Source organism: Schistocerca cancellata, chromosome 8, assembly GCF_023864275.1.
Source record: "Schistocerca cancellata isolate TAMUIC-IGC-003103 chromosome 8, iqSchCanc2.1, whole genome shotgun sequence".
Classification (NCBI taxonomy): Eukaryota; Metazoa; Arthropoda; class Insecta; order Orthoptera; family Acrididae; genus Schistocerca; species Schistocerca cancellata.
In genome coordinates this window covers 117,000,763-117,017,512 of record NC_064633.1, presented here as the reverse complement: position 1 = coordinate 117,017,512, position 16,750 = coordinate 117,000,763, and the positions used below count along the sequence as shown (strand labels likewise).

Genomic DNA, 16,750 nt, shown 5'->3' with positions numbered 1-16,750 from the left:
TGTGTTACGTGGAGCACAATTCGGGGAAAACGTGTGAGGGACTGTTTCAGCAGCACTTTAAAACTGGACGAATTTCGGCAAAACCCCCAGCAAAGTCTCCAATGTAAAATACAGTGACAAAATGTAACGTAAAGGGATTGGTAGTGTTAACTATCCGAATGGCAGAGAACATTGCTCCACTGAAGAAAGCCTGGAACAAGGTCAAACGGAATCTCACCGCCATTTATTCATAAAAGTAGAAGTCGAAAGATTATCAGAAAGGACCTACATCTGCATCTTTAGAAATTTACTGTTGTGATTGAGTTAAAGCGTCCAAAGAATTTCCTGTCAGGAACGTCGCAGTTCGTAGTAATAGACGGCAAATCATCGAGTAAAACTGAAGTGATATCAGGTGTTCCCCAGGGAAGCGTCCTGGGACCTCTGCTGTTCCTGATCTATATAAATGACCTGGGTGACAATCTGAGCAGTTCTCTTAGGTTATTCGCAGATTATGCTGTAATTTACCGTCTAGTAAGGTCATCCGAAGACCAGTATCAGTTGCAAAGCGATTTAGAAAAGATTGCTGTATGGTGAGGCAGGTGGCAGTTGACGCTAAATAACGAAAAGTGTGAGGTGATCCACATGAGTTCCTAAAGAAATCCGTTGGAATTCGATTACTCGACAAATAGTACAGTTCTCAAGGCTGTCAATTCAACTAAGTACCTGGGTGTTAAAATTACGAGCAACTTCAGTTGGAAAGACCACATAGATAATATTGTGGGGAAGGCGAGCCAAAGGTTGCGTTTCATTGGCAGGACACTTAGAAGATGCAACAAGTCCAATAAAGACAGCTTACACTACACTCGTTCGTGCTCTGTTAGAATATTGCTGCGCGGTGTGGGATCCTTTCCAGGTGGGATTGACGGAGGACATCGAAAGGGTGCAAAAAAGGGCAACTCGTTTTGTATTATCACGTAATAGGGGAGAGAGTGTGGCAGATATGATACGCGAGTTGGGATGGAAGTCATTAAAGCAAAGACGTTTTTCGTCGCGGCGAGATCTATTTACGAAATTTCAGTCAGAAACTTTCTCTTCCGAATGCGCAAATATTTTGTTGAGCCCAACCTACATAGGTAGGAATGATCATCAAAATAAAATAAGAAAAATCAGAGCTCGAACAGAAAGGTTCAAAATGGTTCAAATGGCTCTGAGCACTATGGGACTTAACATCTGTGGTAACCGCTAGACCACCGCGGCCGGCGAACAGAAAGGTTTAGGTGTTCGTTTTTCCCGCGCGCTGTTCGGGAGTGGAATGGTAGAGAGATAGTATGATTGTGGTTCGATGAACCCTCTGCCAAGCACTTAAATGTGAATTGCAGAGTAATCATGTAGATGAAGAAGGAAGGAAAGGAGATTAGAGTTCAGTGTCCCTTTGACAGTGCAGTCATTAAAGAAGGAGCACAAACTCGGATTGCGAACGGATGGGGAAAGGTAACGGTCGTGCTCTTTTCTAAAGAACCATTCTGGCGTTTTCCTGGAGCGATTTGGCCGCGCGGGGTAGCCGCGGTCTGGGACGCCTTGCCACGGTCCGTGCGGTTCTCTCTGTAGGAGGTTGTCCTCCCTCGGGCATGGGTGTCTGTGTAGTCGTCAGTCCTATCTGGTAAGGATCCCACACCGCGCAGCAGTATTCTAAGAAAAGAGGGACAAGCGTAGTGTAGGCAGTCTCCTTAGTAGGTCTCTTACATTTTCTAAGTGTCCTGCCAATAAAACGCAGTCTTTGGTTAGCCTTCCCCACAACATTTTCAATGTGTTCCTTCCAATAAGTTGTTCGTAATTGTAATACCTAGGTATTCAGTTGAATTTACGGCTTTTTGATCAGACTCATTTATCGTGTAACCGACGTTTAACGAGTTCCTTTTAGCACTCACATGGATGACCTCATCCTTTTTGTTATTTACGATCAACTGCTACTTTTCGCACCATTCCGATATTTCTTCTAAATCGTTTTGCAGTTTTTGTTTTTTTGTTTTCTGATGACTTTATTAGTTGACAAACGACAGCGTCATCTGCAAACAACCGAAGACGGCTGCTCAGATTGTCTCTCAGATCGTTTATATAGATCAGGAACAGCAAAGGGCCCATAACACTACCTTGCGGAACGCCAGAAATCGCTTCTGTTTTACTCGATGACTTTCCGTCGATTACTACGAACTGTGACCTCTCTGACAGGAAATCACAAATCCAGTCACATACCTGAGACGATATTCAATAAGCACGCAATTTCATTACGAGCCGCTTGTGTGGTACAGTGTCAAAAGCCTTCCGGAAATCCAGAAATACCGAATCGATCTGAAATCCCTTGTCAACAGCACTCAACACTTCATGTGAATAAAGAGCTAGTTGTGTTTCACAGGAACGATGTTTTCTAAACCCATGTTGACTGTGTGTCAATAGACCCTTTCCTTCGAGGTAATTCATAGTGTTCAAACACAATATATGTTTTAAAATCCTACTTCATATAGACGTTAACGACATCGGCCTGTAATGTGGTGGATTACTCCTACTACCTTTCTTGAATATTGGTGTGATCTGTGCAACTTTCCAGTCTTTGGGTACGGATCTTTCGTCTAGCGAACGGTTGTATATGATTGTTAAGTATGGAGCTACTGCATCAGCATACTCGGAAAGGAACCTTATTGGTATACAGTCTGGACCAAAAGACTTGCTTTTATTAAGTGGTATAAGTTGCTTCACAACTCCGAGAATATTTACTTCTACGTTACTCAAGTTGGTAGCTGTTCTCGATTCGAATCCTGGAATATTTACTTCGTCTTCTTTTGTAAAGGCATTTCGGAAGGCTGTGTTTAGTAACTCTGCTTCGGTAGCACTGACTTCGATTTTATCTCCATTGCTATCGTGCAGAGAAGGGATTGATTGTTTCTTGCCGCTAACATATTTCACATACGACCAGAGTCTCTTTGGATTTGCTGCCAGGTTTCGAGACAAAGTTTCGTTGTGAAAACTGTTATAGGCATCTCGCATTGAAGTACGTGCTAAATTCCGAGATTCTGTAAAAGATCGCCGATCTTGGGGATTTTGCGTCTGTTTAAATTGGCGTGTTTGTTTCGTTGTTTATGCAACTGTGTTCTAACCCGTTTTGTATACCAAGGGCATCAGCTCCGTCGTTTGTTAATTTATTAGGTATAAATCTCTCAATTGCTGCCGATATTATTTCTTTGAATTTAAGCCACATCTGGTCTACACTTATATTATTAATCTGAAATGAGTGGAGATTGTCTCTTAGGAAAGCGTCAAGTGAATTTTTATCTGCTTTTTTGAATAGGTATATTTTTCGCTTATTTTTTGAGGGTTTGGGGATTGCAATGTTCAATCTCACTACGACAACTCTGTCTTCACTAATCCCTGAATCGGTTTTTATGGTCGTTATGAAATCAGGATTATTTGTTGCTAAGAGAAGATATGCTTCCTAGTAGTGTTCTCTCACAAGAGAGGAGAAAAATCTGAAATTGAAATGATATTTGTGTATAAAAATACCAGAACAAAGATAAAGCCTGCACTATGCAGAAATAAGTAAGTTAACGGATAAAAATTTTAGTTAAAATTGTTTCAACTGTGAAAAAGTCAGGCCTGTTTAACGAGGAAACTGTTTATAGATGTCTCAGAAAAACAAAAATGCGCTATTTTCTGCTTTCTAAACATTATTTGATTTGTAAGTACACATTTCCTCCAGCAAAAAACGTAGATAGTTTGAAATGTTTAGATGTTAATTTTCTTACTCTTTCGCTTCTCGTGAAATGCACGAGATGGCCTTTGTCAACAACATCGACTATGAATTCTGATTCTGTCATTAGTAAATTATATTGTCATTCTTGCCCCTACTTTCTGTTAGAACATTTGGATTTTCTCTTAAAAGTGGATGGTGCCTCATAACTTGACGTTCGCCGTATAGGCGCCAAAATGCGTAACAGAATGCTCTGACAATACACGCAATTTTGGCGTCAGATCGGTTAATCACAGGTTTTGAAAAATCTTAGGTATGTTGTAGACGGACCTGTCCTGACACCTAGCTTGCGGTTTTCATTCTAAGACCTCTAGATGCCAAGAAAATCAGAGTTTAAGTTTTATGCGTGTATTTTATAGCCGTAAGGTTAATCATTTCTACACCAACCGAGCGTTGCGCAATGGGTTCCAGTCCTGAGACTGCTTCTTTTGCTTTTTTTTTAAATTTTGTCGATCAGAATGTCATTAAATAGTATATCTGATGTAAAATTCCTCACGAATAACCATTTTCACGGTTGAAATTTAATTAATCAATCAATAATTACACCACACTTTCTTCAAATTACTGAATGGTCTTGCTCGGTATCGCCTGCCGTGCTAGATCGGAATTTCCGGTGGTATTGTCGCAGAAGCAACCGAAACACAAATTCGTAGAGATAACACTCATTTAATGAAAGCCAGTGCCTTACAGGCACACTGTTTTTTCAGAAGCGATACTGGGAAACACAGCCCGATTACATTCAAGGAGATTCAGGAAGCTTTTTCTTCGATCAACTTGATGCGAACCATGCGTAACTGATCATTCCTATGAAAGCAGGTGCACAAAATACATATATAATTGAAGAATCCATCTTTATGAAATCTTTCCTCGAAGCTACTTCTCTGTAAGTCCTCTGCAATTTTAAACTTTTTCGAGAAAACTTTAACCTGCCGGTAAAACTAAACATCACAAGAATGGGAAAGTGGAGTACATTTGGTGGGATAAGTTTAACGGTGCAGGTGCATGCTTTTTTTTTCACCTACAAAGATTTGCTGATAAAGCATCCGATTACTCCGCCCTTCCCACGTATGTGAAATGTAGAGAAACTTTCCTTGTCAAACGTATGGAAGTTTGACGGATGTTAAAATCTTGTCGTAGAGCACTTTCTGGAACTTCCCTTATTTCGTGCAGATTACAATTACAGTTTTTAATTTTAGAATCAACTCGTCAATTCTTTTTTTTAACAATGCATAAAAATTTCCTAGATGGTCCTGGTATGCATAAGAAAACGCAATAGAATACTTTCCCTGATGCTATTAGGTAGTACATCGTGCTTTGAAAGGATGACTAACCTTGTTCAAAGCTTGTTTCCTGCATGGTGACGATTTTCGCTCCTTGTTCCGCAAGGGATCTATTGTACGTCGATTGGTACTGGCAACCAGATTGGTCGGTATTAATTCCATAATCGAGGTGAAAATTATGGAATCTTCCCTCAGCTGCTTCAGTTTTTTAACGATACTCTGTACTGCGAAACTGAAACGAAGAAAGGTACGGAACCAGGCCTGAAACCCATACCGCCATCATGATAACAGTGAACCTTAGCCGCTGTGCTCCGCTTTCTTGGTCGAAACATTATTATCGTCACAGCTGCTGGAGGTATGTATAAAACTTCAAATACGATTTTCTAGGGATCTAGCGGCCGTCGAATGAAAAGCCGCAAACCAGGTACTCAGGATAGGTCCCTTTACAACACACCTAAGACTCCAGAATGAAACTTCCTGGCAGATTAAAACTGTGTGCCCGATCGAGACTCGAACTCGGGACCTTTGCCTTTCCCGGGCAAGTACTCTACCAACTGAGCTACCGAAGCACGACTCACGCCCGGTACTCACAGCTTTACTTCTGCCAGTACCTCGTCTCCTACCTTCGAAACTTTAAAGAAGCTCTCCTGCAAACCTTATCCTTTCTTTCGGGAGTGCTAGTTCTGCATGGTTCGCAGGAGAGCTTCTGTAAAGTTTGGAAGGTAGGAGACGAGGTACTGGCAGAAGTAAAGCTGTGAGTACCGGGCGTGAGTCGTGCTTCGGTAGCTCAGTTGGTAGAGCACTTGCCCGCGAAAGGCAATGGTCCCGAGTTCGAGTCTCGGTCGGGCGCACAGTTTTAATCTGCCAGGAAGTTTCATATCAGCGCACACTCCGCTGCAGAGTGAAAAATCTCATTCTGGACTCAAGAATGAAATTTTCACTTTGCATCGGAGTGTGCGCTGACATGAAACTTCCTGGAAGATTAAAACTGTGTGCCCGACCGAGACTCGAACTCAGGACCTTTTCCTTTCGCGAACAAGAGGTACTGGCAGAAGTAAAGCTATGCGGACGGGGCGTGAGTCGTGCTTGGGTAGCTCAGTTGGTAGAGCACTTGCCTACGAAAGGCAAAGGTCCCGAGTTCGAGTCTCGGATCGGCACACAGTTTTAATCTGCCACGAAGTTTCATATCTAAGACTCATCATAATCCGTGATTAACAGGTTTGGAGGTTCCCTTGTTAGCACAGGAATAAAATTCCATGGGCGCTGCAGTAGACTTACTTGCCACGAGTAGTCGATTGAGGCAAAATGTCGGTCGTGTGAAAGCGGCTACTGCGTCAAAGGGCGCTTAGTAGCACTGAAACTGCAACCACGGATACTGGAATTCGTGTGGAACGTGGTTAAGGAATAAACAAGACATCTGCAGAAGTATGTCACACACATACCTACATCGACATGTATACTCTACAAACCAGAGTGAAGTTCATGGCAGAGGGTATGTCCAGTGTACCTCACACGTAGGTGTCAATCCGTTCGATTCGCGTGTGGAGCGTTGGAAGAATGATTGCTTAAATGTTTCTGTAGGCACTGTAGTTAGTGTAATATTGTCTCTGTGGTGCCTACGGGAACGATATGTGTGGGAGTAAAGTACATTCCTAGATTCCTCGAGCAAATCGGTTTCTTCAAAGTTAGTAGGTAGGCAGGGTGTTCCATTTATCCTCCGACCGCCTGTCCTGGGTATTACAGGCCGGCCATGGAAGATGCGCCTGCTGATCGAGTGTCATTCGACCAGTGAAACAGACATCACGACTGTAAAAGTGAAATTTGCGAACGCAACAATGGACAGAGCGAATTATTGAATTCCACGAGTGTTTATTTACGAATTGCAAAGTCCGCTCGTACTGTTCGGAGATTGTTTGGACAGAATTTTACAGGTGTTCGACATCCGAGTCGTGAAGCAGTTCACAAAGCAGTGAACAAATTTCATGGCTCGGGAAGTGTTCACGACAAGAAGCGTAAACGACGACGTACAGTGCTCACAGAAGCTCGCCTCGATGACATTGCATACCGCCTGGAAAACTCCCCTAAAAAGTCTCTTAGACATCTTTCGCAGCAGACATAAATATCCTGCACCTCTGTACAAAGAGGTGTTAAGCTGCTTGGGCTAAGGGCCTGTAAAGTATCACTAGGACAGCAACGACCTCATGATCCTGTGCACAAGTTTACGTTTTGCGAATGGGTTTTAAAACATGTGCATGACGGTGAAATGGATTCTTACCTCACTGTGTTTTCAAATGAGGGTTGGTTTCATTTACTCGGGTATGTTAATTCCCAACACTGTCGACAATGGAGCGCAGATAGACCTGTTGTGCTTCATGAGGAACCCCCCCATGATCAGAAAATAGGTGTGCGGTGCGCAGTTAGTGGTGGCAGAATAATAGGCCCAATTTTTATATGACACAGTAACAAGGGAAATATACACTCCTGGAAATTGAAATAAGAACACCGTGAATTCATTGTCCCAGAAAGGGGAAACTTTATTGACACATTCCTGGGGTCAGATACATCACATGATCAAACTGACAGAACCACAGGCACATAGACACAGGCAACAGAGCATGCACAATGTCGGCACTAGTACAGTGTATATCCACCTTTCGCAGCAATGCAGGCTGCTATTCTCCCATGGAGACGATCGTAGAGATGCTGGATGTAGTCCTGTGGAACGGCTTGCCATGCCATTTCCACCTGGCGCCTCAGTTGGACCAGCGTTCGTGCTGGACGTGCAGACCGCGTGAGACGACGCTTCATCCAGTCCCAAACATGCTCAATGGGGGACAGATCCGGAGATCTTACTAGCCAGGGTAGTTGACTTACACCTTCTAGAGCACGTTGGGTGGCACGGGATACATGCGGACGTGCATTGTCCTGTTGGAACAGCAAGTTCCCTTGCCGGTCTAGGAATGGTAGAACGATGGGTTCGATGACGGTTTGGATGTACCGTGCACTATTCAGTGTCCCCTCGACGATCACCAGTGGTGTACGGCCAGTGTAGGAGATCGCTCCCCACACCATGATGCCGGGTGTTGGCCCTGTGTGCCTCGGTCGTATGCAGTCCTGATTGTGACGCTCACCTGCACGGCGCCAAACACGCATACGACCATCATTGGCACCAAGGCAGAAGCGACTCTCATCGCTGAAGACGACACGTCTCCATTCGACCCTCCATTCACGCCTGTCGCGACACCACTGGAGGCGGGCTGCACGATGTTGGGGCGTGAGCGGAAGACGGCCTAACGGTGTGCGGGACCGTAGCCCAGCTTCATGGAGACGGTTGCGAATGGTCCTCGCCGATACCCCAGGAGCAACAGTGTCCCTAATTTGCTGGGAAGTGGCGGTGTGGTCCCCTACGGCACTGCGTAGGATCCTACGGTCTTGGCGTGCATCCGTGCGTCGCTGCGGTCCGGTCCCAGGTCGACGGGCACGTGCACCTTCCGCCGACCACTGGCGACAACATCGATGTACTGTGGAGACCTCACGCCCCACGTGTTGAGCAATTCGGCGGTACGTCCACCCGGCCTCCCGCATGCCCACTATACGCCCTCGCTCAAAGTCCGTCAACTGCACATACGGTTCACGTCCACGCTGTCGCGGCATGCTACCAGTGTTAAAGACTGCGATGGAGCTCCGTATGCCACGGCAAACTGGCTGACACTGACGGCGGCGGTGCACAAATGCTGCGCAGCTAGCGCCATTCGACGGCCAACACCGCGGTTCCTGGTGTGTCCGCTGTGCCGTGCGTGTGATCATTGCTTGTACAGCCCTCTCGCAGTGTCCGGAGCAAGTATGGTGGGTCTGACACACCGGTGTCAATGTGTTCTTTTTTCCATTTCCAGTAGTGTATGTGCAAAACATTTTGCGATCGTTTTTTAATGAACTGAATGATTTTCAACAGGATACGTCAAGAGCTCATACGGCCAATGTTTCTTTGCACGCAGTTCACGATGTGTATGATGAAAGAGTGATTAGTAACAATCTCAGGACCGCTAGAGGTCCTCATTTAACTCCGTGCGAGTTCTATTTGTGAGGTGCACTGAAGGACAAAGTGCACACAACAAATCCTCACACGATAGAGGAACTCAAGGATAACATTCGTGAATCAATTAATTCGATATCTCAGAGAGAATTATATCGTGCTATTAATACACTACTGGCCATTAAAATTGCTACACCACGAAGATGACGCGCTACAGACGAGAAATTTAACCGACAGCAAGACGATGCTGTGATATGCAAATGATTAGCTTTTCAGAGCATTCACACAAGGTTGGAGCTGGTGGCGATACCTACGACGTGCTGACATGAGGAAAGTTTCCAACCGATTTGTCATACACAAACAGCAGTTGATCGACGTTGCCTCGTGAAACGTTGTTGTGATGCCTCATGCAAGGAGGAGAAATGCGTACCAACACGTTTCCGACTTTGATAAAGGTCGGATTGCAGCCTATCGCGATTGTGGTTTATCGTATCGCGCCATTGCTGCTCGCGTTGGTCCAGATCCAATGGCTCTTAGCATAATATGGAATCGGTGGGTTCAGGAGGGTAATACGGAACGCCGTGCTGGATCCCAACGGCCTCGTATCTCTAGCACTCGAGGTGACAGGCATCTTATCCGCATGACTGTAACGGATCGTGTAGCCGCGTCTTGATCTCTGAGTCTACAAATGGTGACGTTTGCAAGACAACAACCATCTGCACCAACAGTTCGACGACGTTTGCAGCAGCATGGACTATCAGCTCGGAGACCATAGCTGCGGTTACCCTTAACGCTACATCACAGACAGGAGCGACTGCGATGGTGTACTCAACGACGAATGGAAAAACGTCATTTTTTCGGATGAATCCAGGTTCTGTTTACAGCACCATGATGGTCGCATCAGTGTTTGGCGACATCGCGGTGAACGCACATTGGAAGCGTGTATTCGTCATCGCTATACCCGGCGTGATGGTGTGGGATGCCATTGGTTACACGTCTGGGTCACCTCTTGTTCGCATTGACGGCACTTTGGACAGTGGACGTTACATTTCAGATGTGTTACGACCCGTGGCACTACCCTTGATTCGATCCCTGCGAAACCCTACATTTCAGCAGGATAATGCACGACAACAATTTGCAGGTCCTGGCCAGCACATTCTATAGATGTCTCACCAAATGAAAACGTCTGGTCAATGGTGGCCGAGCAACTGTCTCGTCACAATACGCCAGTCACTACTCTTGATGAACTGTGGTATTGTGTTGAAGCTGCAGGGGCAGCTGTACCTGTACACGCCATCCAAGCTCTGTTAGACTCAATGCCCAGGCGTATCAAGGCTGTTATTACGGCCAGAGGTGGTTGTTCTGGGTACTGATTTCTCAGGATCTATGCACCCAAATTGCGTGAAAATGTGATCACATGTCAGTTCTAATATAACATATTTGTCCAATGAAAACCCGTTTATCATATGCCCAGTAGTGTAGTTTCTTGAGTAGATGTCAGGAATGCGTAAAAAATAATAACGGGCAGTTCCAGCATCTACTCATTTGGTATGGGTGAGCACAAATTTTATTTGCTTATATTTTAAATGTAGAAATTTTGCACCTCAGCCTTAAGACGGGCGACACGGCATCTGTTTACCGGGTAACGGAGCGCTCGCTGAGGGGCATCTACTCCGCCGCACAGGCGGTCATCAGATAAATGGTACACCCGGTAGCATCTTCAATTGTTTACCTGTTTAGTTTTTTTCAGTATCTTCCCGTAGGTGACCACGGGGCAAAGAAACAGGTGATCGAGCGTGCTGCCCTGTTTTGTATACGTTCACTATCCACAGTTAGTCCTATTTGATATCGGGCCACACACACGAGGGATATTCTAGAATGGTTAGAATAAGTGTTTCGTTGAAGAGCGCTCTGTGTTGCTTGAGCACAGCTTGTCGCTAAGTACGGAACAATGGGGACGGGTGGGAGTGGCGCAGAGCGCACACTTGCCGGCCGGCGGCCCGGTCACGAACTCCGTGCGGCGCAGAGCGGCGGTTAGCTGCCCAGTGGGTCGGGCCTCGCGTGAGCGGCGCCGGCACGCGACCGGTGGCGCCGCCACGGCGGCCGCGCGCCGCCACGTGACGCAGTCGATGCCCGCGGGAGGCGCCCGCTGCGCACGAACGAGCGCTCCGTTCCGCGGACCCGCCGCTCAAGATACACCACTGGCAATTGAAATTGCTACACAAGAAGAAATGCAGATGATAAACGGGTATTCATTGGACAAATATATTATACTAGAACTGACATGTGATTACAAAAATGGTTCAAATGGCTCGGAGCACTATGGGTGCTGTGGTCATAAGTCCCCTAGAACTTAGAACTACTTAAACCTAACTAACTTAAGGACATCACACACATCCATGCCCGAGGCAGGATTCGAACCTGCGACCGTAGCGGTCGTGCGGTTCCAGACTGTAGCGCCTTTAACCGCTCGGCCACTCCGGCCGGCTCATGTGATTACATTTTCACGCAATTTGGGTGCATAGATCCTGAGAAATCAGTATCCAGAACAACCACCTCTGGCCGTAATAACGGCCTTGATACGCCTGGACATTGAGTCAAACAGAGCTTGGATGGCGTGTACAGGTACAGCTGCCCCTGCAGCTTCAAAACGATACCACAATTCATCAAGAGTAGTGACTGGCGTATTGTGACGAGCCAGTTGCTCGGCCACCATTGACCAGACGTTTTCATTTTGTGAGACATCTGGAGAATGTGCTGGCCAGGGCAGCAGTCGAACAGTTTCTGTGTCCAGAAAGGCTTTGTACAGGACGTGCAAAATGAGTCGTGCATTATCCTGCTGAAATGTAGGGTTTCGCAGGGATAGAATGAAGGGTAGAGCCTCGGGTCGTAACACATCTGAAATGTAACGTCCACTGTTCAAAGTGCCGTCAATGCGAACAAGAGGTGACCGAGACCTGTAACCGATGGAACGCGTACCATCACCCCGGGTGATACGCCAGTATGGCGATGACGAATAAACGCTTCCAATGTGCGTCACCGCGATGTCGCCAAACACGGACACCCATCATGATGCTGTAAACGGAACCGGGATTCATCCGAAAAAATAACGTTTTGCCATTCGTGCACCCAAGTTCGTCGTTGAGTACACCATCGCAGGCGCTCCTGTCTGTGATGCAGCGTCAAGAGTAAACGCAGCCATTGTCTCCGAGCTGATAGTCCATGCTGCTGCAAACGTCGTCGAACTGTTCGTGCAGATGGTTGTTGTCTTGCAAACGTCCCCATCTGTTGACTCGAGACGTGGCTGCACGATCCGTTACAGCCATGCGGATATGATGCTTGTCATCTCGACTGTTAGTGATAGGAGGCCGTTGGGATCCAGCACGGCGTTCCGTATTACCCTCCTGAACCCACCGATTCCATATTCCGCTAACAGTCATTGGATCTCAACCAACGCGAGTAGCAATGTCGCAATACGACAAACCGCAATCGCGATAGGCTACAATCCGACCTTTATCAAAGTCGGAAACGTGATGGTACGCATTTCTCCTCCTTACACGAGGCATCACAACAACGTTTCACCAGGCAACGCCGGTCAACTGCTGTTTGTGTATGAGAAGTCGGTTGGAAACTTTCCTCATGTCAGCACGTTGTAGGTGTCGCCATCGGCGCCAACCTTGTGTGAATGCTCTGAAAAGCGAATCATTTGCATATCACAGCATCTTCTTCCTATCGGTTAAATTTCGCGTCTGTAGCACGTCATCTTCGTGGTGTAGCAATTTTAATGGGCAGTAGTGTAGAAGGTAGGCAGCAGAACGTGTGTCGTCCTCAACCTGAAAGTTTCTCAAGTGTAACGCGCTCCTCACGATGTGGCACTGTAGCCGAATGGGTAATTTTTAAACTTTTAGTTTTTTTGTGTCATTTGTCCTTTGACGTGTGCGGGCAGCCTCCTCTCCTGTGCTAAACTCTTCATCACAGAATAGCACTTTCACCCTACGTCCTCAATTACTTGTAGGATATATTCCAATCTATGTCTTCCCCTACACTTTTTGCCATCTACAGCTCCCTGTAATACGATGAAAGTTACTATCAGATTTTAATTTCAATATTAATAATTAACAGCCTCAGTTGCACCGTTTACCTAGAATTTACCTAGGTTTCAGTCGCGATAACCCAACCTTCTTCAGAATAACTACCGTTTGTCCATAGTGGACGTCGTCAAGCTAAAACTACAAATCCATAAATCATCGTCAGACTATAAAACTTATTCCGGCCCCACTTCGCGACCGCGATGCGGTAGCCACGAGTGCTGTACTGGAACTGACCGTAGAGTCATGAAGCCAGCATAGGCGGACACAATACCTTGTGCCTGCGCATAAACTGTATGATAGTTACTTGCTGGGACAAGACGTGAACTTAACTCCTGGCGTTCAATTTACTAGTAAAGTGAAATAAAAGGTATGGCTGAGGAAATGAGCGTATATGTTAATCAGTGCAGAACGTACTTAGAACGACTGTCTTAACATTTTTGAAGTATTCATTTTCGTGATATGAGGAAGACATCATGTGCTTACAAGGTATGGCCTATCTAGGAAAATGTTTTTGTGCTTAAGCATGAAGTTTTATCACCTAAAAAGAATTTAGGAGTGGGAAGGATAATATAAAGCCAACATCGTCATTATTACGACTAGGTCTAGAAATTTTTAAGACGTATTGTTAAGCACTTGCTTAGCTATGGTTACAATGCATGAACATACTATTGACTTAGCACACAAATGATCATGATTGAATTTATGAACAAGTCTACATCTAATCTGTAACATGCGACAATACGAGCCATATAAAATAGTCATTATTGAAGATTAGTATATTTGACATGAAATGATCTAAAATCAAGTCAAAAACTAAGTTATAGTTATGAGTTGCAGAAAACACTATAGTAGGGGATAATGTGGTGGCAAGGGGGTACTCAATTTACCTTCATGGAGGTAATCCACACACGTACTCTAAAAACTGTATGTGGACCACTGCCATCATAATTCGGGCCTGGTGACCACTGCCATTGAACTTAGGGAATGACAGCGGAAATATGGTTAAAGCTAAAGTGTCACTTGGCGAACATCGCTCCAGTCAACACACTTAAAAACTATTGACCGACATAGGTCAATATGTACACTCCTGGAAATTGAAATAAGAACACCGTGAATTCATTGTCCCAGGAAGGGGAAACTTTATTGACACATTCCTGGGGTCAGATACATCACATGATCACACTGACAGAACCACAGGCACATAAGACACAGGCAACAGAGCATGCACAATGTCGGCACTAGTACAGTGTATATCCACCTTTCGCAGCAATGCAGGCTGCTATTCTCCCATGGAGACGATCGTAGAGATGCTGGATGTAGTCCTGTGGAACGGCTTGCCATGCCATTTCCACCTGGCGCCTCAGTTGGACCAGCGTTCGTGCTGGACGTGCAGACCGCGTGAGACGACGCTTCATCCAGTCCCAAACATGCTCAATGGGGGACAGATCTGAAGATCTTGCTGGCCAGGGTAGTTGACTTACACCTTCTAGAGCACGTTGGGTGGCACGGGATACATGCGGACGTGCATTGTCCTGTTGGAACAGCAAGTTCCCTTGCCGGTCTAGGAATGGTAGAACGATGGGTTCGATGACGGTTTGGATGTACCGTGCACTATTCAGTGTCCCCTCGACGATCACCAGCGGTGTACGGCCAGTGTAGGAGATCGCTCCCCACACCATGATGCCGGGTGTTGGCCCTGTGTGCCTCGGTCGTATGCAGTCCTGATTGTGGCGCTCACCTGCACGGCGCCAAACACGCATACGACCATCATTGGCACCAAGGCAGAAGCGACTCTCATCGCTGAAGACGACACGTCTCCATTCGTCCCTCCATTCACGCCTGTCGCGACACCACTGGAGGCGGGCTGCACGATGTTGGGGCGTGAGCGGAAGACGGCCTAACGGTGTGCGGGACCGTAGCCCAGCTTCATGGTAACGGTTGCGAATGGTCCTCGCCGATACCCCAGGAGCAACAGTGTCCCTAATTTGCTGGGAAGTGGCGGTGCGGTCCCCTACGGCACTGCGTAGGATCCTACGGTCTTGCCGTGCATCCGTGCGTCGCTGCGGTCCGGTCCCAGGTCGACGGGCACGTGCACCTTCCGCCGACCACTGGCGACAACATCGATGTACTGTGGAGACCTCACGCCCCACGTGTTGAGCAATTCGGCGGTACGTCCACCCGGCCTCCCGCATGCCCACTATACGCCCTCGCTCAAAGTCCGTCAACTGCACATACGGTTCACGTCCACGCTGTCGCGGCATGCTACCAGTGTTAAAGACTGCGATGGAGCTCCGTATGCCACGGCAAACTGGCTGACACTGACGGCGGCGGTGCACAAATGCTGCGCAGCTAGCGCCATTCGACGGCCAACACCGCGGTTCCTGGTGTGTCCGCTGTGCCGTGCGTGTGATCATTGCTTGTACAGCCCTCTCGCAGTGTCCGGAGCAAGTATGGTGGGTCTGACACACCGGTGTCAATGTGTTCTTTTTTCCATTTCCAGGAGTGTACTTAAAGAACTAGTCTAAATTATGGGAGGCTGACGGGAAATGGTTAAATTATGATGTGATTTGGCGAGCGACGCTTCAAGGACACCTTTAAACGTCATTGAGTAAGATTCCCTCCTTTTTGCCTTCTCCAGAAGCTCCTTTTTTCGCCGGTTCATCTACAAGTACATATACACTCTGCAAAACCAGCGTGAATTGCGTAGCAAAGGGTACGTCCTATTGTATCAGTTATTAGGGTTTCTTCCCGTTCCATTCACGTATGGAGCGCGGAAAGAATAATTGTTTGAACGCCTCTGTGTGTGCTGTAATTATTCTAATCTTATCCTCACGATCCCTGTGTGAGCGATACGTACGGCGTTGTAATATATTCGTAGAATCATTTAATGCCGGTGCCTGAAACTTTGCTAGTAGACTTCCTCAGGAGAGTTGACGTCTGTCTTCAAGAGTCTGACAGTTCAGTTTCTTCAGCACCTCTATTAACACCTTCCCATTGGTCAAACAAACCCGTGACCATTTGTGCGGTGCTTCTCTGTATGCGTTCAATATCCCATATCAGTCCTATTTCGTACGGATCTCACGCACTTGAGCAATATTCTAAAATGGGTCGCACGAGTGGTTTGTAAGCAATCTCCTTTGTAGGCTGATTGCATTTCACTAGTATTCTACCAATAAACGGAAGTCTGTCACCTGCTTTACCCACAGTTTGGCCTGTGTGATTATTCTATTTCATATCCTTATAAAGTTTACACCCAGGTATTTGTATGAGACTCTACAGATGACTTATCCATCACTTACATTATCAATTCATTTAATTTCCAACATTCTCCTTTAGCACCGCATCTCAAACGTCTCGATCTTCTTCTGTTCCTATTATCTCACTGTCCCTATTTCACTACCATATAACGCTATGCTCCAAACTTGCATTTTCAGAAATTTCTTCTTCAGATTAAGACAAGTGTTTGTTACTAGCAGAACTGTTTTGGCCAGGGAAGCCCTCTTTGCCTGTGCAACTCGCTTTTTATGTTCTCCTTGCTCCATACGTAATACGTTGTTTTGCGCCC

At 46.3% G+C, this 16,750-nt stretch overlaps 1 protein-coding gene and 1 non-coding gene across 2 annotated transcripts in view; one reads left to right on the top strand and one right to left on the bottom strand.

The window, feature by feature from the left end:
- LOC126094539 (semaphorin-2A-like) overlaps nt 1-16,750 on the bottom strand; it is an 807,492-nt gene that overhangs the window by 416,738 nt on the left and 374,004 nt on the right. The window lies entirely within an intron of this gene.
- Nucleotides 5,838-5,912, top strand: Trnas-cga (transfer RNA serine (anticodon CGA)). Its single transcript has one exon. It is a non-coding gene; the product is annotated as a tRNA-Ser (tRNA).